Below are 24,320 nucleotides of genomic sequence, written 5' to 3'. Positions count from 1 at the left end.
TTGTGGAAACTCAGATGTGATATAAGTGTTTTTCATACAAAATACCATGTGAACACAGATTTAAAAAGAACACAGACACAAAATCTCTTCATTATGACAGGGGCAGAATGCTTCACACGTAAGATGTCATTAATGCCAGAAGAGTAGAAGTATCACTGAAAGAAAAAGGACCAATTCATTCTAGACATGGAAGAACACTTGATCAATGGTGTAGGGTCATAAAAGTAGGGAGAGCAAACAATCCTACATCATTTGAATATTAGAGTAGAAAATGGGGAGCAGAAATGCAGCAGGAGATGAGATTGATGCTCATAACAGTCTTATGAATTGGTAGGAAAAGATCTTACTCTCACTTAAATGAGAAGAGAAACTCAGACTTCAAAGCATCGCTCAAGGTTACAAGGCTGATAAAATTAAGAAATGTATTTTGCCTCCCATTCCAACGATCTTTCCACTCTACTAATATTTTCAACACTGAGTTCAAAGAAGCTTTAGGATTCTATGATGGAGTTTCAGGAGTTTCAAAGACAGGTGAAGGGGAATCTGAATTAACAATCATGAAAGCTCCATTTGTGCTTTTAAAGTAATTGGACTTCATATGTTAGACGTGCTTGAAAACCATTTTCCACCACATAAATAAAGTTGAGAGATATAGCACTATATCAATCTTCCTCAGGTCAAACTCATGGCTCCATAATGAGACTGTGAGGTAATTAGTAGGCATGAGTAATGTTATCATAACTGGAAGATGAGAAGATGGCAGCTCTCTCCTGGACGAGGTAATACGTAGCTGGTGACCCATGAGAAAGGCTGACTCAGCTGAGCAGCAGAAACAGTTTAGTGAGCAGAGCTAGAATGCGTTCAGAATATGTGAGAAGAATAGCTAGGCTTGAGAATGACCTGATGGATCTATGCATATGTCCATTATTTTCCTGCTAAATAATCTATCCTATAATTTTCTTTCTGCAATTAAAAATAAATTTTATTCCTGTTATAAATATTTCCTTTAAAAACTCCTTTTGTTTGTTTATGTTTAAGAGAAAATCTTCCTCTTGGGTTAATAAAGAGAGGAGATGAAAAGAGAAAGGCTCTGGAATGAGAGGAAGGTAGTAACTTGCCAGTATGAGATTGGGAGGATCTCTGACAGAAATGGAGCCATGGCCATGTAATCTTCCTCACCTCTGCTCTATTATGCTTCTAAGAGCTGCAGCATATGGCTACACAGGCTGCACATTACACAACTCCTGAGAGTGCCATTTACATAGACCATGATGTGAAAGGAGATTCTTGCAATTGATTGAGGCAGATGTCTTGCTATAGTAGACAAATAATGGACTCCTAAATACATCTATGTCCTCATCCCCAAAACCTGTGACTGTGTTATGTTGTATAGCAAAGGGACATTAAAGTTGCAGATGGAATTGTTTAGTAATCAGTTGACCTTAACATATGGAAATTAAGCTAGATTATCCAGGTAGGCCCAATCTGATCATCTGAGCTCCTAAAACCAGAAGAGAGAGGCAGGAAATAGGTCAGAAAATGAGACAGAAGTAGAAGAAGGAGCGATTTGAACTGTGAGAGAGACATGACCTGCCATTGCTGGAGGACAGGGGCAAGGAACCAAGAAATTCAAATTTCCTCTAGAAGCTGGAAGTAGCTCTTAGTTTACAGCCAGCAAGAAAATCTGGTTCTCTATCCTACAACATAACATACTTAATTCTACCAACAGCCCAAAGGAGGACGAAATGAATTCTACTCTAGAGCCTCCAATAAGCGCTGGTTTTCTTGACCTGGCTTAATTTTCTAGCAGAAAACCAACTAATACATTAATTTATTGAATCTCTTCCTTTAGGTAATCCAGTTGTAGATTTTAGGCCTCAAAATTAAAGAATATGTAGTTGGAAAAGAATAAACTAGCTCTTCCCTCTCCAAACTCAACCAATAACAAGAAATGAGTCTTTTTACTGTCACTGACATTCTCTCTGATAAAAGTGCCATGTTCTTTAGAAAGAATGTCCAAAATAGCAAAGTGATAAGGGCCAAATAAGAATTTCACCTTTTGGAGGAATTCTCATGAAGATCACCCTTTCAATTATCTTTTGCTTCCTAACAAACCACCTCAAAACCTAGTGGCTTAAAACAATAATGTGTTTGTTATTTCTCACAATTCCATGGATCAGGCATTCAGATGAGACACAACAGGAATGGCTTATCTCTGCTTCACACAGTATTTGCTGGGGATGGAATAGCCAAGATGGCCTCTTCATGCATACATATGACAGTTCAGCCAGCGTGGTTTGAACAGCTGGGAGCTGGCTGAGACAGCTCAACTGGAGTGATATGTCTGGGTGCAGGTTCTTGCTGTTGGCTGGGTTCCTTTACTATTCTCCATGTAGCATCTCCTTTATTCCACAACACTACCCCTCAACTGCCACTTCAAAGTTGGTCTTTCCATGGGGTGTCTCCAGCAGTGGGGTACCCTGACTTCTTGAATGGCAGAAGGCTCCAAGAAAGAGGGAGCAGAAGCAGAAGTTTTCCAAATTGGCACAGCATCAGACTTTCCCCTAAAGAAATGTACAAACCTCTACAAAATTCTCTTTTCTATATGAGTCAACCTAAGGCTAGAGATACTACTGGTGTCCAGATTCTATGTAACCTTGCATTAACTAACAAAGAATTAGAATTCCATTTTGAGATGCCTCAGTAAGTTCTCAGAGGCTATGAGACTGTAGCGTGATAGCAAGCCAAAGGTCAAGTTCATGTGAAAAGTGTTGCATGGCCTTCATTGTTGAGGGAATTTTACCTCTTGAATGTGCTATCATTAACGCCTTGAATATGGCTACACACTGACCTGCATGCCTTCCTTGACATTGGACGGTATGGTACATTGGATTGTCAGCCCCAGGACTTAACCCCTCACTGTTCCAGCCCTTTGTCATGTGACTTTGTCATTCTCCTCAGTATAAGCAGATTGTACTTTCCCAGTGCTTGACTTTAGGTTCAGCCAATTGACTTGATTTAGCCAGTGGAATATGGGCACATGTGTCAGTTGCCAGTTCTGCATGTTTCCACTTGCCCATCTTTATACCTCTGCCATTGTCATCAGATAAACATGTCCTGACGAGTCTACCAGTCAGATGACGACAAACATGTGGAGAAGACCTAGATCCAACCTGGAAATTGGAGTTGTACTTAATGGAGACCCATTTAGACCATCTGACCCCCAGCTGACCAGCAGATGTGTGAGCAAGAGGAATCATTATTGTGTAAAGACACTGAGTTTGGGGTGGCTTATTATGCAGCATTATTTCAGCAATAATTGGTGAATACACATGGCAAGCTTAAATCACCAGAGGAAAATCTTCCCATGGCTTCAGGCAATGGTTGTCACTATGAAATTTGGAAATCATAAAGTCAAAGAACTCCAACCACCCAGCCAATGCTGAGATTCCTATATTACCAAGTGGTTTCCAAATTCTGCCAGACTAAATGAATTCCTGACTTTCTGGTATACTTGAAAGGGTACAAATTACAAGCCAAGAGGATGAAAATAACTCTTCGTGGATGTGCTGATGCATACCTTTATATGATGGGAAACTAGCTAAGAAGCTGTTACAATAGCAGTAACGCTGCCCTGACTAGTGCCAATTTCTAATATGTGACTTTGAGAAGCTTTAGAAGAAAAGAGGTAGAAACAGAAACTGCATTATAAAAACAATGCCTGTTGCCTCAGAGCCAAAGAGAACTCTGGTCATGCAATGGTCTTCTCAGCACTTGGATCATGGGGCCATGGTGACAGATGCCAATGCAAAGAATGCGGACATACGGCTGTTAGGAAAAACACAGACATCAGTGGCCAAAGCCAGCAACCTCCCTTCCCCTTCACTGTTGAGCAAGCAAAAACATTTTGTCTTGTAGAAAAGTAACTATTTCACTGAATGTATTTAGAAGTGTGTGTTCAAAGGTGACTTCCTGTTAACTTAGCATACAACTTAATCACGTTAATTGATATTTCTAGCATCAATTGTGTAAAAGCCTATATAGAAAACAAAATTAGAAATAGGTTGAGATATATCTTACATTCAACACGGGAACCATGGAAAGAGTTCATAATTTGATTTAAACTTTTGCATTTGAAGCAATTAGCATTTAAACAATTGATGTAAAAAATACAGTTTCAGTCTTTTTCTACACAAAACATGAATATTTTACAAAATTGGGTCTCTGTTCAAATTTAAAATATTTTGTGTTGGTGTAGCGGCATTAAATATATTGTCTGCAGTATCTCACCCTTACTCTATAGGTTATGTCAACATGAAATTCCTGAAAGTAATGTCAATGAAACATGAAATTAATTTTGTGTGGCTTACTAGCTTTTGCCAAAACAGCAGTCATGTCTTTAAAGTGGTTACTTAAAATGCAGCTATGTTCTGTCTATGGAAAGTTTAATCTTTCTCTTAGGACTTGGTCCCTTTATTATTTCTCCTCACACAACTGAAGGATATCAAAACCCACATGCTTTCGTGGCATTTTGTGCCCTAGAGATCTGTAAGTCCATTCCCAAGCGGGGGCCTCCAGTAAATTTTAACATTTATCTGCTGTCCTGTGTTATATAATGGCAACTTAATGCTTTTTACGAAGAGAGAAAGAAGGTCAAAAGATACAGTAATAAATCAGAGGGGGTGAGGGTGAAGAGGAGATTACTGAGAATGCTTTGGGGGGGAGATAGTTAGCCCACTTGAATACCGAAGGTCTATAGTTTCCTGTGGTAGGCAAAACCTTTGAAGCTCAAGTTCTTATTATGTGCTCTCAGAGCTGACTGAGAAGGAGAAGCTTGGACACTGAATTTCCCTTTGACACCAATCCCTTCCTCTTACTTCCATTAAGCATTATCAGAGTTGGTTGGGGAAAAATGAGTGGCATGCTTACAATGAAGGCTGACTGCACATTCCAGAGAGAACCAAGTCATGTCCTTGGGGAAATACGCAATAAAAAGGTAAGCTAGAGGTGGCTGTTGAGAATGCTTCATTCACTCAAGAAGAAGAGGATTTTAAGTAAATCATCATCATTGCCCTCATCTAAAAATTTTTACATACACGTTTGATTAATGACCTTACATTTGGGACCAGGGGAAAATGTTTAAAGCAGAAAGAATAGGTTTCTCAGAAATTTTACTCAAAAGATTTGCATTGTCATTGCTTCATGCTTGACAAAAATTAGGTCATGATGGTGACAATCATATTTTATAATACATGAATTAAGTAGTATTTATTGAGGACATAGTAAGGATGATGAATTATGCTAGGACCTTTCATATCCATGATTTTACCTATTTGTCACATTGTCCCCGTTGTAAGAACAGTTCTAATTTAAGCAAGTATAGTTGAGGAACTTTCTGGGGTAACAGCTGCTGTGTGGAATTGGGACCAGTACCTAAATTTGTTTACTCCTGTTATAGGATATGGTGATGGTAAGATCAAAAATCAAGACTCAAAAGGGAATGTTGAACCATAGAAAGATAGAGGGGGAAAAAAAGACAGGAGAATAAAAGAGGGTTTACCTTGATAAGCTTGTTCCAAAAGGGATTTGAGGTAACATATAAAAATATACATAATATAAAGAAATAAAATGAATTTATTAGTAGTAAGAAAAAAATCAATTGTTAATTAGATAGAGAAGAAGACGCTTATTGATGAATAAAAACCATAAGCATAGACATGGTTTTGCAATTCCAGTCAATCCCAAGTACTCAACCTTGGGATGGTTGAAAGAAGGAAATAACAAAGAATACTTTTGATGTTGGCAAATGATGAGGTTGGCACCAGGAGCCCATGTGGGGTGCCGTTTTGATTGCCGTTTCTTAATGTGGCTTGATTTCCATAGGAAATGCGCCCCAAGTTAAGGCTGGTTCATTTTATAAGGATCTGTATATTGAGTCGTAATTTATTTCCTTATCAAATATATGAGGATTTTTGAGATGTCAGTTATGTTCTGAATGATGACTCTATCAGGCAAGAGAAAAAAGAAAACAAAAGCGTTTATAACGAGAAGATGACAGTCTTTCCAACATGTAGTCAAAGGGGTAAAGACAATGACAGGCATACATAGAAAAGAATGCTATGGAAGCTGAGAATCAGAATCTAGGAGGACTAGATCCAGATTGAAAGACTACTATTGGCTAGCAAGAAAATCTTTCACCAGAGGTAGGTCAGCTAGGAAGGTGTGACAATGGAGAAAACAGCTTAGGGAAATTTTTCTGGGCAGGCAAAAAGTGTCTACCAAAGACTGGCTGGATCAGAGAGACATCCATGAAGTATTGCCAGCCCAGATGTCAGGAATCAGAGTGGAGATAAGAAAGAAACAAGGAAATATACAAGCTTGTCTGGAGAGAGTGTGACAACAAGCATATAGGGCAAAACATGTCATGCATAAGCAAGACCTTTAAAATACCTATCTAAAGATAAATACAGACCAGAGGAAAAATAAAGATATTAGTTGTGAAAGTGTGGTATCTAGATTAAAAACTGATTTTCCCTGTGCCTAGGACAATGGATATCATCAACAGAATACAGTTGTCCCCCCTTATCCGCAGTTTCAGTTACCCATGGTCAACCATGGTCCAAAAATATTAAGTGAAAAGTTCCAGAAATAAACAATTCATAGGTTTTAAATTGCATGCCCTTCCAAGTAGTGTGATGAAATCTCACCATCCCGCTCCATCCTGTAGCCCAGGAGGTGAATCATCCCTTTGTCCAGGGTATCTGGCCCATTAGTCAATTAGCAGCCCTCAGTTATCAGATCAAATGTCTCATTATCTCAGTGCTTGTGTTCAAGTAACATTTATTTTACGGAATAATGGCCCCAAAGTGCAAGAGCAGTGATGCTGCTAATTTGGATAAGACAAAGAGTAGCTGTAAAGTGAAAGGGGGGAAGTTTTTGACAATAAGAAAAGAAAAAAACAAAAGCTTATGCTGAGAGTGTTAAAACCTACGGTAAGAACATAATCTATCTGTGAAATTGTGACAAGGGAAAAAGAAATCCATGCTAGTTTTGCTGTTCACACCTCAAGCTGCAAAATTTACAGCCACAGTGTGTATTAAATGCTTGGTTAAGATGGAAAAGGCATTAAATTTGTACAATAAGATATTTTGAGAGAGAACAATTCACATAACTTTTATGACAGTATAAGATGTAATTGTTCTATTTTATTATTAGGTCTTGTTGTTAACTTCTTAGTATGCTGAATTTATTAATTAAACTTTGTCATAGGTATGCATGTATAGGAAAAAGGGTAGTATATTTCCACAACACTATCTGAGGTTTCAGGCATCCACTAGGGGTCTAGAAAGGTATCCCCTTTGGATAATGGGGGGCGACTGCATTTTCTGTGTTTCGGAGCCCCAGATGCATTTGTCACACCATGTCTAGTGAAGCTGTTAACCAGCTGCTATCCATTGTCAGTACCCCATACCCCTCCAAGCACCCAGTGCACAATATTGCCTCCTGATCATCTGAGCTTCTCCCCAACCCTCATGTGCTTCACTTCTTCAGGACCTCAACTGCCTCACCGTTTCAAATCCTTCTTGTCTCCACTTGCCTAATCAGTGTTCCATAATTCACTTGCAGCCATGGTGACTGCTTGGGCCAAGAGAATACGTTAACTACAGTAAGTTCCCTACATACGAACCTTCAAGCTGCGAACTTTCAAAGATGCGAACGTGCATCTGGTTCCAGCAAGGAACCAGAACCTGTGCCATCCACGTCAGGCGTGAGTGAAATTGCAGCTTGCCCTCCGTCTCCTACTGCTGATGATCCTTCAGCTCTACCTTCTCCCACCTCCTCTCCCTCCTCCAGTCAGTAACTCTTCTTGCCTGTTCACTCGATGCCAGGCCCTGTATGCCAGCTGCTGTAGTACTACTGTACTTTTCAAGGTACTGTACTGTAAGATTAAAAATGTTATATTTTTTCTGTTTGTTTTTTATGTATTATTTCTGTGAAAAGTATTATAAACCTATTACAGTACAGTACTATACAACCGATTGTGTTAGTTGGGTACCTAGGCTAACTTTGTTGGATTTAATGAACAAATTGGACTTACGAACTTGCTCTTGGAATGGAACTCGTTCATATGCAGGGGACTTACTGTATTGATAATAGTGAGCTTTGTAGTATCAGTTGCATTCTCTAACACCTGCAGAGGGTTAAAGTCTTTCCCCATCTCTCAACTTCTCCGATAAGGCTATTGCAGTCCCATGGGGGAGTCAGTGTGGTACCCAGAGGAAAGCAGACTTGGCGTGGAAAGCTTAGGGGATGCAAGAAACTCTCCTTCCTCGGGACACCAATTCAAGGGCTCATCTTCCTTCTGCTTCTTCTCACTGTCAAAGTGGTAAAACCTTGAGGGTCTAAGCTTTGTGGGCCCAGGCTAAAAGAATGGGGCCAAGGAAGCTACTTACCTGCTTGGATCTCCAGCTAACACAGGGGTTTAGGCCACTGACTCGAGTCAAGAATCCTAGAAAGGGTGAAATAATCAGACAGAGAAAGACAAATACTGTATGATATCACCTATATGTGGAGTCTAAAAAATACAACAAACCAGTGAATGTAACAAAAAAGAAGCAGACTCACAGGTATAGAGAACCAACTAGTGGTTACCAATGAGGAGAGGGAAGTGGGGAGGGACAATATAGAGGTAGGGGAGTAAGAGTATAAATTATTAGGTATAAAATAAGCTATAAGGATATTGTCCAACATGGGGAATATAGCCAATATTTTATATTAACTATAAATGGAGTATAACCTTAAAAATTGTGAATCACTATATTGTGCACTTATAACTGATATAATATTGTACATCAAGGATACTTCAATTAAAAAAAATTAAAAGGAGTTGGGAACCATATGTATAGTAATAACCACTACTGGGATTACAATGGGAAACTGAAAAAGGACTTGTATTTTGGGGTCCCAGCCATCTCTGGGAGCACCACTAATATATCACCATCCCCTGCCAGTACTGGCATTTTAACTGGGAAATTGTCACTTTAACCCAGGAAAAATTCATGTGCCTATTTCTGTCTTTAACAAAGGCCTTCTTATTTTAGCTATCCCCCCAACAAAAATAAAACCAAACAAAACAAAGTAAGGATTTCAGGTTAGTAAGATTGAGATTTGGGAATCAGAAAGCCTTAAGACTCCCAAATTACATCATTTAGGTACGTATTACTTTACCTACAAAAAAAAAATCCTCGATGGACATACCTTTAGGATTACATCACTTCCCACATTTTCCCCCCAAATCTATAATCCCAAACTTCACTCAGGATTAGTCCGAAGAGATGGCAACACTCACCACGGAGATCCAACAGCTCTGCTAAAACTGCGTGGATTAACAATGTGCGCTCAGTGAGCTGAGGGGAAGGCTGATTTAATTCACTCGGGATTAAATCAGAATTCGTTCTGTTTCTCATAGGGGGAAGGTGAGGTGAGAAGCGAAGTGATAAAGGAAAAAATATGTATGTGGTGGCTTAATTGACTTGTACTCATTTATAAGTTACAACCCATTGTTTTTATTATTTTCATATGTTCTTGAACTCTTCGAAATTCTCAAAGGAACAACTCCATATAAGTACAAAACCATGATGATACGCTATTGCTTTTTCCATTCCAGTTCAGCCGGCTCTAATGGTCTTCATGAGACAAGGGGAGATGGTGGTGTTTTTCTTAGCATGGAAACCTTCAAAATATCAAGGAGAGGGTGGCTTAGACAATGTCTCAAAATTTCTTTTTTCAGGAGCTCTGACTTAACAATGTTGTTGCAAAGAACAAAAAAACGGAGGAGTGGAGGTAGGGGGTGAGTGAATCTATATGACAAATCTTGTAGTACAAGTGTTTGTGGTTAACCGAGAAACACATTATGAGTCAAACCTTTGGAAAGAGGTGAGTAATTAAAGACAAATGCTATGACATAATCATTTACACACAGCAGAAAGATTTTAGATTAAATCTGGCCTGACCCACTGCTCGGCAAGTGTTATCATGGATTCTTGAGAAGTATTCATTTATTTACTTTCTAATTTGGCCCATATGTTCTATTGAAAACAAAAAATTTCGTATTTCCCGGAGGAAATAGCCTGAGTCCAGCGATGGATAATAAGGCTGGTGTATTTGGGAACAGATCCCCCCGCCCCCCACCGCCGTGTGCACCACAAACCCGATGAACAACATGTCAGCTGGAAAACACCTCATCTGAAAAAAGCCAAGGAGCTGTGCTATAAGGACTTTTGCTGAAACAAATTCTCTTGTATTTAGGAAGATTACTGTGTGTACCGTGAGGTAATTCAGAGAAATGTCAGTTAAACCAGTCATTTTGCCATGATAATGAAAATCATGTTTACTCAGTTTTTAGCTTTGCTACTCTTCAACCTGCCCCTCAAACACACACACACAGAGACACACACACTTTTTGGCCTCATCCTATTTTCAGTTATCATAAAAATCAGCCTGGTGTCGAGAAACTCGTTTTCAGAACAAGAACAGATTCTAGCCTCCCTCCTTTCTTAATCCCAGCCCTATAATATAAAACATGCCATGTAACTCCAGGAGACGGCTTCATGGTTTTCCAAATGCTATTAAATTTTAGCTGCTGCTTTTATTAAATGCAGGAAACAGGAGTGGGGAGGGGGAAGGGAAGACAGAGAAGGCCTGAGTCTCTACCTTTTGTTCTTTTTCTCTGCGTAGATGTGCAATTGTTAAGGTAAGGTAGGTTTTCTGCAGAATGAAACAAGAGTCGGTTCTGTTTGGTGAGCTGGCCCAGTTCTTCTAGGAATCTTGGAACATTCTATCGAAGAGCAATACATTTGTCTCAGGGCAGGAGAAACCATGGTAACACTCATCCCTTCCAGAGAGAAAGAAACTTAGAATTCATGGTCCTAAACCCAAGAGTCACAGAGCGAGGATTAAGTATTAGAAACTGGCATGCATTTCCCTTACAGGATGATTATTTCCTAGTAACCACTATGTGACCACATTCTGTTCTTTGGCAGGGTAAAGCATGAATGTGTATTCCTGGAGAAACACACATTTAGAGCTGGTGGTAAGACAAATTATATATATGATACAACTAAAATAAAATAGAATAAAAATTAGAGTTGGGGGTAAAGACAGCATGCCTCGCTGGCCAGTTACTGTGTTCTTGGAAACACCACTGATGTGTCCAAACTTGACAGATGTTCAGAAAGGTGAGGAGGCTTATGTCACAGCCTTTGAAACATTTTTGTGTGAATGTATGTAGGTGTGTGTGTGTGTGTGCACAGTCATGGGTATATTTCTTCCCCCAAGTTGAAACCATAATTCCATCAATACTGTTATATGGGAGGAGTAAAAGCCACTGTAGGAACCTACTGTACTTCTCTCTAGGGCTCTTATGATTGTTTTCGCCTTTGCTCTCATCCTTTCTAAATCCCTTTGTTTATTATTGAAGCTTATATTATACGTTGTTGAACGAACGCAGGTCCCACGGGAACCACAGTTCTCCCCGTCCATGGGTCACTTTCGTACCTGTTGTGTTTGGAGCAGTGGTAACAAAGCCCAGAGTCAAGGGAGCACACTCATGAGAGCGGTAGGCAGGAATTTCATTACACCACATGACACAGGTGGGATGCTCTTCCCATTTCAACTACTGGCAGCCTCATGGGGCACAGACAGATGGGCAGGGATGCTTCACTGCTTGCCTATTTGTCTCAGGGCCTTTCCCTCTCACCTCTCCCAAAGCCAACTATTTGGTAGAAGAGGATAAAGCTTCTTGAGAGAGAAGGACTATTGTCAGGCAGTCAGTACAAGGGTCTGAATCCCACTTAGCTCTCTTATTCTCTTCCCTCCCCACAAGGTATTCTACCCTAGATTTTTTTTCAGCACACTTTCAATTCCATGACTGACCAAACCTTAATCCATATGTTTTCACCTGCAGCTTCTCACAGTGTACTTTGTGACTTTTCCCCAAACATCTCTGTGTTTCAGGAAAGGACAATCAGCCTTCTGTGTATACATCAAACAGTCAAGCTAGGTCTTGGATTGTTTAGCTAAATAGTTGCACTTGCTTATAGGAGTTAATGAATAAAACAAGGTCTGGATTTCACTAGTATCTTTGAACCTGAAGTCTTGCATTTCACACCAGGAGCCAATTTCATGCAGAACTTTCCTATTATAACACCTAAGATGAAAGAAAAAAAGCATTACTTAAACAAACTGGCATTTAGAACGTAGCATTAAAATCTAAAAACTGAGGCTAACTTCAGAATTTCTATTTTTCCCTTGCTGCAATGTTTATGTGTTTGATTTTTAATTGGAACATGTATCTATGCTGATAAAAGATCAGAAACAATAGAGTTCTGAATAACTGGGACAGAAAACAGTCTCAATGAGGAAGAGAAAAATAACACATAGGAACCCTAAGACTCCTGATTTGTTTTTTCTCAGATATAATACAATTTAAACTTGGAGAAGACCTACGTGCAATATCGCTTTATTTATTTCTCAGAAGTTTCAAGTAAACAAATTTCCCTTTGTTGGCTTGACTTTTGGAAGAATGCTTAAAAGTGTGAAAGATATAAGAATAAGTTGCAAGAAAAGGAAAATACATCCCATTATGTATATCCTAATGTTATCTGATTCCAAAATCACTGCCTGGGGGTTTTTACACCTCATTAAGTTATTCACCTCATTGTCTTCAAGAAAGACTTTGCTTTTGACTATTATGAACATCTATTGATCTAATGAAGCCAATAGATTCAACACACTACTACAGCCCCTGCTCCTTTTAAAATCAGCCTGGATAAATTTATCAACTGAGCTAATGAGAGAGCCCAGAGGTTGGGTTTTAGACAGATGTGTTTAAATGACTAATACATTATGGGCAGGTTCTATAATATTGTATGAGGTTTCCCAATGCGGATAAACACCAGTGAGGGTAAACCTGGACATAATGGTACCAAGGAAAGTCGTACAACAGAGAGAGGAGGATTCTAAGACTCAAAGTTGAAGTGAGGAACTTGGGAAGATGCTTTCTACATAAATATTTCTAGGCCAGTTTTTGTTATTCCACAAAATACAACTTAGATGTGCTAAATAGAATCATCTGTTTCTGTTATGCTCCAGATTCTGGCCAACTTTATCCAAGGCACTGGAACTCCAATTCGGCAAGAAATGTTTCTTCTAATTTCCAGTACTGGGGGAACTGCTGCTTTGATCTGGGATATACTACTTCTCAGCCACAATGATGCCGTGCCATCATTCCCACTTCACATTATAGTTCTCTTTTTTTTTTTGAACTAACACACACGTATTTTATTATAATATTAATGAATAGTAACTGGACTTTACAGTAGGTTCCATTCACCTAAGTCAAGGAACAGATTCTTAGTCTAGCGCATCTAAAGCTTTAATGTAGATGCGTAATCAGTTCATGTCTAATGTTTACAGGCTCTGTGCCACAGGTGAGAGCCAACAAAGGTTTTGCAGTTTCATATACAACAAAAATACTAATCAAAAAATGCTAAAATACATGCCTATTAGCTTTCAATCCAAATTCAAGAATGATTTTTTGACTGTGTACTTTTTGAATTTTTTTTTTAATTGGGGTATAGTTGCATATAGTTCTCTCTTTCTACTCTCCCTCTTCCTTATCTCTTTGAATGAAGCCTGGCAGTCAAAGAGATAAGGCAAACTCCTAGGAGTAGCCCCCAAACCCATCTCCAACACTTGTTGAATGAGTCTGGTTTATGCTCTCCCTACCTCAACCATTTGATGCTACCACTGACCACTTTGGCATCCTCATGCTATTGAACCAACATGCCAAAAAAGGAGCTTACTATTTGCTATCGTGCTTGATCTTGATGACCCAGGGGAAATTGGATGACTCTGTTCACTGGGGACAGGAAGAATTATGTCTGGGTTCCAGAGGATTCTCAGGGCATCTTTCCATGTCTCATGCCAATAGCAAAAGTGAATGGAAAACAGTGGCAACAAAAAGATGGCAGCACCAGTGAGGACTGAAGGTTTGTGTCACCTTAGCAGATAAAGAACTAAATTTGCTAAGGAGCTGAAGGCTAAGAAAACATGGAATAGAGAGTGGAGGGAAGGAATGATAAATATCTACTATGGCCTCATGACTACTGACAAAACAAGAGCTATAGCAGGCATGCATATTTACTTCCTTCTTTATTGCGTTGTGTGGCATATATGCTAGTAATTTTCTTCTCTTTTTTTCTTCCTATTATATTATGTAAGGATTGTTGTATTGTCGGGTCATTTTAAAATTTAGTGTTTAGGTTACAGAATATCCTGGTGGGACTGTGACTGGATTATGAAAATAGAGACTGTCACTCACAGATGGATGCCATGCTCGTTGCTCAGGGATGGAGACCTTGACTGTTGGGACTTTATGTCTTCTCTTTTTGGTGAGAGGGCAACAGAGTTTTCATTTGTATGAAGGATGGTTGAATCTTATTAGAGAAAAGTATAAAGAGGTTCTTCCTTTCTGAAAGTTTAAATATATGCAGAAGAGTATGTGTCAGTGTAAGAAGACAAAGGGTGTGAACATGTTTTTTATTGAGCTCTTGCCTCTCATTCCAATCAGCCCTTCCATGATCTGTTTTTTGATGTTGGGGCCGGGACTCTGCACAACACACTTCTCCTTTGTCATCTGGCTTCTGTCAATAAGAGATACCAGAGGGAGACTGGGAGACAGGAATAGGGAGAAACGATTTGCTCCTTCCTGCTCCTGAAGCATCCTCCAGAACTTGCCCTTTGCCACCAGGCAGCACAGTTGGCTGCAGTCTCCAGCTCCCTTTAGCACCCCCAGAACCAGTCTCATGAGTCCCCTCAACGTTCCTAATGTAGCACCAAATGTCTGAGTACAACTCCATGGGGACCCTGCCTCCAGCACCAGATACATGGCACTTTGTGTTTAGGGGCCTGAGTCTCAGTTTTCCAAGGTCTTTCCTCCGAGTTCTGAGGGTCGACACAAGCCCTCCTCAGGTCTGAGTCCAGCCCCTCTAAGACCTCCTCTGAGCTTCTAGGTTCCAACTACTAACCTCTTCCTTTGTTTCCCCAGGCCCTACTTCCTGCAGTTGCTGTCTCCATGTTATCTCCATGTTCCCCTTCTGCTTTTTAGTTCTCGAACACCTACTTAACCTATTCCCTGTATTATATTATCTCTGCTGAAACATGGATTCTGTTTTCTAGATTGGACCCTGCCTGGAAAAAAAAAACAAAACACCTAATTACTATAAAGTGTTCCATTTGAAAAAGGACAGAATGGGAAACAACCTCGAGGGGTCACTGGTCCAAAGCATATACCATATTCCCATGGAAAGGAAGCCAAGGCCCCCTACACTAGCAGTAGACTGAATTCCTTGGCCAACCCACCTGTCAGCCTTCATCTGCCCTCTGGGAATATTTCCCTGTTCATTTTCCCAGGGATGCACTGGGGGTTCTCCACTTCCTCTTGGTGAGTGTGTGAGGACATGGTGATTTCATCAGGGAATGAGCAATCCTAGGACTTCCTTGATTAGCTTTGTCTTTCTCTAAACACACAATTCCCTGATGACCTTGGTCAAATTTTAATCTATTTTATTCATTCAATTCAAGGGCTAGTAAGCAAAACTAGAGCTATTGTAGGCTGTAGTCTTTGAGACTGGAATTCGGCATGGGCATTTCTCTTTCCAACCAAAGACCTTGGTTCTCTTATTATTAGCAAGTATTTATTAAGTACATGCTGGGTAGCAGAAATGCATCAGTGAATAACATGCATTCCTTATTTTAGATAAGCTCACAGCTGAGTGGGGAGGGATTAGGATGGGAGAAAAGTGAGCAAATTGGGCATTTTAACTTAGGTAGTTCTGGTTGCAATGAATAAAGGTAACACTGATGTCTGTGTGTGGTGGTAAGAGGATGCTTCTCTCAGTCTCAGTGAGGCAGGGAGAACTTCCTGGTGAAATGAACTTGAGCTGAGAGTAAGACGAGGGGAATGAGGAACACTCTAGGCAATGGAAAGTCAGAGAAGTATGACAAGTATTAATTGTTCTTGCAGAACTGGGCAAAGGGAAGGGAGAAATCTACTTTTACTTTTTTAACTCAAAAGAAAACTAGTTCAAGTTCATACACATCAGATGAGCCAAACATTCACTATCTCCACCTTGCAATTCCTCATTTTTCTGAGTTTCCTAAAACTCCAAAGGCTTACATGGTCCAACAGGAGGTCATCACTCTGACCTAGTCATCCAAGAGTGATGAGCTTGGGGTCAGGTCAGTCTGTTATTGCTTTTGCTTCTTGCTGCCACTTGGTGACACTGTTGACAATTGGACCTACAGTCCACAAAGATGATGATGTGCCAGGGACCTGCTGCTATGAATCTTGGAGGTTGGAGGATCCACCTCTCAGAATCAGCCTCAGTGGAGTGAGGGGTGCCTAGGTTCAAAGCTCTTAATCTTTGGTCTCCCATACAGAGCCGTTCTCTGAGATGACAGCTTCAGCAGGAGCGTGACGTCAGGACTGAATCAAGCATTTATCCCCTGCAGATCTAGAATTTCTTATCTCTTTCCCTCTCTAAGGACTGATACCAGCAGGGATCAGACAGCTTTCTTCTTCAATTCTGGAAATAGATAAGTTCTTTTCACTCACTCTTCCCTGGACAATTAGAATTGCTGCCTACTTCCTCATGGCCACCTCATCTTCTCCAGAATATGAATATATATAGCTCTCTCTATACTATCCCCTCTTTGGATTGACAGCTCTACATCCAGTGCCTAAAGATTCTTTACTCTTCTGAAGATGATCAAAGTGGTCTCCCAGTATCACTTTCAGAAGAGCAAAAAAGAAAAAATTCCTAGTTTAATATTCATCAGGACATTCCACTACAGAAATATTATAGGGACAGAAAATAGTTTATAGGAATAGAACATAGGAGTTTGGGGGGGATAGTAAAACATGAGATAGTGCAGATGAGAGCCTAGGTACAGAAAGACTTTGGTGCCATGCTAAGGAGTTCAAGCTCACTTCTGAAGGCAGTGGAGAATCCATGAAGGATTTAAGTGAAGTGGAATGAAGTATTTGAATTTCAGAAAGTTGCTCTTGCACTAGTGAGGAGGACTGACTGCAGAGGGCAGGCAAGCTTGTAAAAATGTAACAAGAAATTGTATCATGACTTTACTATGGTTAGTACAAGTCTTCATCAACTGAGCCACTGGCTATGATCAAAATTTGTAGAAGCATTTAACCCTAAAGAGTGATCTTATTGGTTCTTTGATATAGCCTTCTCTGTACGATCACACTGACTGTAGCTTGTCACCAAATTGTCCCGTAATGGAGCTTTTTTAAATCAGAAGTTTTCTTAAAATATTAATCCATCTATATTTGTTATATCTTTTTCTGAAATAGAAGAAGGAATTTAAATTATTTCATCAGCTATTAAGGATCAGATACTTCATCCCTAAGCTTCTGAAGACAGAAACCCAAAGTCTGAACTTATTTCTAAATTTTTACTCTTTCCTCATTTCGGACATTTTGCCAATATCTGCTAATACTTTTATAATATTTGTAATTACCAGAACTCCCAATAGTTCTATCTTGGAACTAGAGATGGGTGAAACCAGCTGTATTGGGGGTTTGGTGAACATCTGGAACTATTTTTCAAATCGTGTTTGGGGTTCAAGGAAAACCAAAACATATTTTCATATTTTACCAAGAACTTTTTTTCTACCTCAATTTTAAAATGATGTCTATTTTAAGGAAAATTTAATCCATATGTTACTAAATTCCTTACACTTACCTCATCAAAATTTTGTTCTGTAAGAGCTGTTTGATGTGCAAAAAGCCTTGGGAGTTATTTTATGAGATTTCTTTTTTAAGAGGAATTTTTTTTCTTAGAAACAGGAAGTCAAATTTGCTAGGTGAAGTGTACATTTTGCCATTCTAATAAGTGTACATTTTGCCATTCTAATAAGTGAAGGTGGAATTCCTAGATTTTGAGAAGGATATTTTAAACACACATCCCAGAAGTTATCAATTCACATGACCGTGTTCTCCAACATTATCACCTCTGCTCTTATTCCAACGATGCTGTGTATCACTTAGGTAATGCCAGCTACTAGCAAACATTACAGAGTAGTCACACTCCCAACATCTCAGTGGCTTAACAAAATAGAAGATTATTTTCCACTCATGTAAAATCTAAAAGGGGTTTTTCTGGTCAGGTCTCCTTCAGTTGGGAGGAGGGACCCGGGTTCCTTCTATCTCACATCACACCATCTTCAATACATAACTGAATCACCACTGAGCAGAGAAGAACATGAGGACTCTTGTGTGGGAGGTATTTATGGGCCACAACTAAAAGGAGTAGATATATTGGAACTCAGTCACACACTGGGCAACTGGGAAAAGTAGTCACGGTGTAGTCTCAGAGACAGGGAGAAATGGATTTGGTGATCGGGTAGTGGTCTCTTCCACATACCTTCATTGTTCAAGATCTATTTGGAATTCCCATTTAAAAATTATTTTCAAAGCTACCTTTTGATCCTTTAAGAAAAATAAGGGGTGAAATATCTATCAGCTACATGTATAGAGCTCATTGTCTTCTAGAAAGTACTAGTAATAGCTGGGACTCTCAGACTGTCTGAAGATTAGGATACCCTTCATGTATGGAAATAACCTGAACTAATGCAATATCTCTAATCTGGAAATGGGAGAACAGTAGCCACCAACAACCCTAGATTAAATCAGAAAATACTGTATAAACAAAGTGAAGTTATGGTAGTACGGTGATGGTAGTGGTGGTGATGGCGGTGCTGTTGAAGGTAAGAGGTTATCATTACCAACAACATATGTTAATCCTCCTTTCTACCCCAATTGTAGTTTCCTTTCAGCTGAGGAATCAGCCTTGTATTTCTTTCATGTTCTGACAGCATCTGGTTCAGAGCCCAACACATACTGAGTGGTCAAGAATTTTTGTCTGTAAATTTTAGGTTTTACAACAAACATCTAATGCACTCAACACCACATTCTGTATCGTGTCACTATTCTGCATTACCAAGTTGTGTGCATCAGTTAAGACATGCACAGTTAAGCACTACTTACAATAGCCAAGACATGGAAGCAACTGAAGTGTCCATTGACAGATGAATGGATAAAGAAGATAAGGTGTGTATACACACACACACACACACACACGCACACGCATGCACACACACACACACACACACACGCACGCACACACACACACACACACACACACACACTGGAATATTACACAGCCATAAAAAATCGGTAAACTAATGCCATTTGCAGCAACGTGGGTGGACCTAGAGATTACCATACTAAGTGAAGGAAGTCAGACAGGGAAAGACAAATACCATATGCTATCACTTGTAAGTGGAATCTAAAATATGACACAAATGAGCTTATTTACAAAACAGAAAGAGACACAGACGTAGAGAACACACTTATGTTACCAAGGGGGAAAGGGGGAGGGGAGGGATAAATGAGGAATCTGGGAGTAACAGACACGCACTACTAATGTCTGGGAATCCTCTGGCTGATGTCCTCCTGTGTGGGGATGATTTTTTCACTCTCACAAGTTCTCAGAGTGTCTCTCCTCTAGGAACAACATCTGACACTGGAACTTCCGAAACCTGCAGTACGGTGTCAAGCCAAGCCTCTTCCCTGATAGGAGAAATGAAAGTCAGTTTTGCTCTTCGTTCTTCTGACTGATTCATTGTGCTTTGCCCTTGTGTGGACCAACCTTTTTTTTTTTTTTTCCAATACTCCAATGTCATTTTATTCTCACGACAGAAAGATAGCTCTGTTCTCCTTAGAGGTCAAAAGGAAAAGCATAAGATTCATAGACAGAGAATACCCTAAACTGATACAAACTGTGTTAGCTGGAAGAGAATATTTGTAAGACTGATTCTTTCTTTTTATTGGGGTATAGTTGCTTTACAATGTTGAGTTAGCTTCTGCTGGACCAGCCTTTGATTCCCTTTGAAGTCTGTGTAGATGATTTGGCACCTCAATGCAGTGCTTGGTGCTTTCATGGCAATCCAGGGTCTGGAAACTTCCCTACGCTCCACAGCCATCATTTAGTGATGACTCCTTCAATTTCTGCCTCGCTTACTTTCATTGCATAACTTAGAACTTAGTTATACACATCTTTATATTTTTGGACTCTTACTTCCCAGTCTAAACTGCTAATTTGCTAAAGGAATGGGCTGTGTTTTGTGTTTCTCCTGAATCCTACTCAAAGCACCTAGTATCCTGTCTGAATAACCTAACGGTCACTCACTAAACAGATGCCATGATGATGAAATCATACTAATTGCTTTTGATGACATCTCAGATCTTATACTTGCACATGAATGCTTTCCTTGTAAAGACTGCCACCTGGGGAGGCTATCCACATATGCCAATGATGTTATCAGTGCTCAACATAATGTTTCAATACTTCTCTCTCTTTGAATGTGTGTTAGAATCTGTGACTTTTATTTAATGCTTGATGTTTAGCACAAACTATAATGTAAGACACTGTTTTCAGTGAGTACCCCAAAGATTATTCAGACACAATTCCCACTCACAGACATTTGCCATCTTATGTAGAAGATAAGGCAAATGTGTAAATAGTGATGATACAAGGCAGAATGTGTCAGGTATGACAGTGAGATACAAAGGATGTTAAGGACCAAAAAGAGAAGAAGAGGTATTTAGACCTGAGCCTGCAAGGTACTGTGCAATGCCAATGACTGTAAATCCTTATCCTATAATTGGCTTGGTCTCAGGAAGCAGCTAAAAGCTCCCTGAAACTAGGTCTAGGAATAAATTAGATGAATACACTAGATAATACCATCTGGAGCAATAAGCCGTATCCCTAAGTTAGGAAACGATTTCGAAGGCAACTGTGTCTTCAAACAGAAGAAACTGATGGCCAAATGAGCCTATCAGGTATCAAAAGATTCCTGTGATATGGGTCACACTTGCCTGGCACCTAGCTTTTGATCATTCATCTCTCTGCCCCATCTGTACCTCCATTTCCTCATTTGTAAAAGAAAATATCATAAACCAGGTCAAAGCTTTCCAATGGAACTGTGAAAATATCCAGACTTTCTGTGAGATTTCACTTGTACAAACAAGTTATATGTTATGTGTTACATGGCAGTGATATAGCATTTGAGAATTGCTGGGCTGTGTAACTGCTGAGTCCTCTTCCAGTTTGCACGTTCTACACTCTGTACACAACAGATGAGGGGAAGCCACCAACGCCGTTGGGTGACAGAAAACAGCCATTTGCCAGCTGCAGATCATCTGTCCCACAGCCAAAAAGCCGAGGGAATTCCAAGACCCTGGGCATAGTCCTGCTTCTCTGTCATCGGTTCTCCTGTCATCCTATTTTATTTCTCTCATAGTATTCATGACTCTTAAATTATTCATTTACTTACCTTTGAATTGTGTGTTTTCCCCACTAGGGAAATGGTAAAAAAATAAGTCTGAAATTAATTTGTTGTTGGAATATGCTAAGATCCTTGGATGGAATTCTGTACTATAAGTGAAGATATGAAAAATTCTTACCAATGGGGTTGACTCTTTGGAAGTGTTAATTTAGGAAATTTCATCTGAATGGATTGAAGGTCAGGGATAGAAACAAGGGAGGTCAGTTAATGGTTACTGTAACATCTCTGAGATGAGGGGAATGCAAATGAAGTAGGAAGAAATAGGAACAATGGTGGACCTACCTTTAAGAGTGAGAGAATTCCTGAGTCATCATGGGAACTAAGTCAGAAATAAAATACAATCTTAGTTCTGCTGGCCGTTCTCTACTGCCATGCCCATAGCCCCTTTGTCACACCTGTGGTACCTTCTTCTGGTTAGAATCCCTATCCTCAAAACACACACACACACACACACACAGTCACAGTCACAGTCACAGTCATAGTTCTTTCTTTGCTTTTGTTTATCCTTATTTTGTAGTTTTTTCTCTAAAACAAATATGGGTTATTGGGGAATAAAAAAGAAATTTAAAAAGAGAAAATGAGTTACTGGCCACTTTTTGCAAATCATAAAAAGAGAGGCACTTAATATATACCAAGAATGGAAAATGAGAAAGAGAGTTAAATTATATGTTTAAGAAATAAAGAGTTATATTAGATTATAAAGAGAAGAGTATAGACGATTTTTTTTTTTTTTTGGAGAGTTGTAAAACTTTAAGGATTTTTACTGAACAGGGAAGTAACTGAAGTTATAATAGACATTCACCTATAAATTAGAAATAATAAAAGTACCTGCCTCTTTCTACCTCCCTGAAACTCTACAAGGTTAATAGAAGGCATAATGCATTTGAAATTGCTTTACATTTTTTTGAAGAAATGTTTATTAAAATATATTTTAAAAGAAAGGAGCATGCTCTAAATGGAATAAAAATAAACTTGTATTTTTCCTCACATGCTACCATCACAATTTTCCTATATATTCTAATGCAATTTTTGTTCAGTACAGTTCTGATTTCTGAATATCTGGGAAATTAGAAAGCCCAGTTATGCTCACTGCTATGTTTATATATCACACATAATCCTCAATATTTTGTACCATAATTATATGATTTTTTTACCTGTTTTCCTAGACTACTGTGAATGCCTTGGGGAAGAAGATGTGTTTCTTTATTTTTCTTAACCCTGGTCCTTCGACTAAATGAGTTGCTTAATAAATGGGGTTAATAATGAAAAGATTAATACAGTACAAATCATTCTATGACATTTCACTGCATAAGAATTAATAATATTGAATTACTATTGGAAAAACAATCTATTTTGATTTCTTGTATAACAACCAGGAAAATATGAATATTCTTGAAAGAAGAAACAAATATTTAAATATCTAAAAGATAATTTCCACCACTGGTTTACTCTCAGAGAAAGTAGAAAATTTTAGATTCAAGAATCTCTTAGGTTCACCAAATCCCTTCTTTTCTTTCTTCTTGTATAAATCTTTTTTCCACCTATTCATGGGTTACAAGTAAAAAAAAAAATAGTGTTTAAATAGGAAAGGGAAAGGGAAATTTTCTGTTAAAAACAACAATTACACTCACAGAATAATCTTACCTCTTGACATAAGTACCCTGAAAAGTACTTATATTTTTCCCTGTGATTATATTTATACACATGTTAGAGGATAAAGATTATATCTAGTATATAGCTATATATTATATATCTATATAGTGTTTTACTTTAAGCTGATTACTTTTGATTACATATACAACTAATTATACATAATATTATTTAAGTTGAAGTAAATGAAGATTTTACAAAAAGTAGTGGGAAATGACCACTTTTTCCCTTTGGCTGTTCTGAACCATTAATACACTTTGCACATGTGGCTCTTGTCTTCATGTTTTCCCATCTCCATTTAGGTCAGCCCCAAAAAAGAGCAACACACTGCCCTAGGAAGAGAATCAACTTTACAGTCAGATATTCCTGGACCTGAATTACTCCCACCCACTATTTTAAAGTCATGAGTCCTCCTTGAACAAATCACTTCACCTTTCCGATTCACACTTTCACCATCTGTGCAATGGGGGTGATTCCCCCTCACCCCCTCCAACACGCCTTCATACCTGTCACCTACTAAGCCTTCAGTAAATACAAGTATGCATGCTCTTACTTCCCCACACCTAAATCTCTTTCAAAAATATACAGAAATCTCTTTGAATCCATTACCTCACATGATTCTGCCTTTTTTTGTGTTGTTAAATCTTCCCCTATGGTTTCCCAAACCACACATATGCAATAACACATAGTTCATATGACTAAGATGTAATACCCTCTAACAGCTTTTGCTCATCCTGGTAGGTTGAATCTCAAATTGGCGGCCTCCAACTGGTTATCTGTTGAAACACTTTATCCTTTCATAAGGGTGAATCCAGAGTGCACTGAGTAATGCATAATAAAATTAGTTTTGGGAGAAAGGAACCAAGTTTAATAGAAAAAAAAAAGAAGGGACAGATAAGCACAGTAAAATAATCTCCAATGACTTCATTGTGAAGTAATGACTTTTACCAAATAACTGTATTGTAGTTTTATCTTTCCAACCAAGATTGTGTTAATGCTCTAAAATTAAATCTCTTGTGAAAGTTATCTGGAATTTCTCAACAAGTTTTTAAAGGGGTTTTATTTTTTCATTGGAGGTCATGCCTCAAGAATTTGTAGGAATTCCGCCTGGAAAGTAATAATCAGTGGAAACTGGCAGTCAAAGCTAATTTATATTACTCTTCCAGATAAAAATTCCT

The sequence above is a fragment of the Grampus griseus genome, assembly GCF_964374135.1.
Source record: "Grampus griseus genome assembly, chromosome: 1".
Classification (NCBI taxonomy): domain Eukaryota; kingdom Metazoa; phylum Chordata; class Mammalia; order Artiodactyla; family Delphinidae; genus Grampus; species Grampus griseus.
Note: the sequence above shows the minus strand (reverse complement) of the source record.